Genomic DNA, 1,769 nt, shown 5'->3' with positions numbered 1-1,769 from the left:
GTGCTGTCAGATTTGCCCCCGCCCGGCACTTACCTGTCTCGGTCAAAGCTGTCCTCCTCGATGTCTTCTCCCTTCTCCCGTCCTCTATCATCTTCTGCTATAACACAGTGACGCCTGTCGCTTCAGCCAATCAGGTGACCGATAACCAGACCCGGTGCACCTGATTGGCTCAGAGGCAGGTCAGTGTAAGGGAAGCGATTCCCTAACACAGCAATACGTAAGCAGTGAACGCACAGCAGTGCGCCGGCTGCTTAACAATTTGGAAGCCTATTAGAGCCGATGGCTCTAATCAGGCATTTCCAAAACACCCCCACCGCTGTAATTCAGATGGCCGGCGCTCGACAAGAGGCCGGACACCTGAATGGTGGGCGGCAGCGGCGACGATAGATTCATGTATTGCATGAATCTATCTATTGTTGAGTGACAGGTGCAGGAGAGAGGGGGCGGCGCTTCTGCGCCCACTATGGATGCACCGCCACTGCTGGTTATGACATGTGCCCATGGCTCCTGAACTATACAGGTACCATCAGATGGGAGGTCTATCCGCCGCAGCTCAAGGAACCACTAGCAACCTTTGTAGGAACCCTAGGTTTCCTCAGAACCCTGGTTGGCAATTGCTACACCACACAGTGTTGCCAACCTACCAGATTGAAATTTACTGGCACGACACCCGAAATTTACTGGCGCAGCCACATTTTTACTGGCATTTCACAAAAGTTACTAAATTACATTTTTAGGTGCAAATTTCAGTATTTAGGCTACAAACAAGTACGCTAGGCAAATAGCAATGTGATTTAAGGTAGATATTAAGGTAAACAAACATATTTTTGTTATTTTCGATATAATAGGGGAAATTATTTAGTCACATCACCCCCTGCCTCCATCCCCCTCTGCCACCAACACCCCCTGGCTTCACCCCCTCTATGGTGCCACAATCTCCCCCTGCCTCCAATCTCCCTCTGCCTCCAATCTCCCCATGCCTCCAATCTCCCCATGCCTCCAATCTCCCTCTGCCTCCAATCTCCCCCAGGTCCCCTGCCTCCATCGTCTTCTGCCTCCATACCCCTCTGCGATGCCACCATCCCCCTCTGCGGTGCCACCAACACCCCCTGCCTCCAATCACCCCCTGCCTCCAATCTCCCCCAGGCCCCCTGCCTCCAATCACTCCCTGCCTCCATCATCCCCTGCCTCCATCCCCTTCTGCGGTGCCACCAACAACCCCTGTCTCCATCCCCCACCCTCTGCGGTGCCACCATCCCCCTCTGCGGTGCCACCAACACCCCCTGCCTCCAATCACCCCCTGCCACCAACACCCCCTGCCTCCAATCTCCCCCTGCCTCCAATCTCCCCCTGCCTCCATTGCCCTCTGCCTCCATCCCCCTCTGCGGTGCCACTGCAGCCACTAGGGTTGCCACCTCATTCCTTTAAAAAGGAACACATCTGAATTACACAGGTTCTGTGGCTGATTAAGGAGGTAATTAAACTCACTTGGTGCCTTATCTGCATTAAATTAGCCTCAGAACCTGTGTAATTCAGATGTGTTCCTTTTTAAAGGGATGAGGTGGCAACCCTAGCAGCCACCATCACCCCCTGCCTCCAATCTCCATGTGCAGTTCCAAGCCAAACCGATCTCGGCTATTTTTACTGGCACATTTCCGCAACCACGGACATTTACTAACGGGGGAAAAATACGGACGGTTGGCAACACCGACACCAGTTTCTTTCAAAATGTTGTGTTTAGTCAGAACAAGTAATTAAAGGCTCCACAA

Source organism: Rana temporaria, chromosome 1, assembly GCF_905171775.1.
Source record: "Rana temporaria chromosome 1, aRanTem1.1, whole genome shotgun sequence".
Taxonomy (NCBI): domain Eukaryota; kingdom Metazoa; phylum Chordata; class Amphibia; order Anura; family Ranidae; genus Rana; species Rana temporaria.
The sequence above is the reverse complement of the archived record's forward strand: the minus strand, read 5'-3'. Positions refer to the sequence as shown.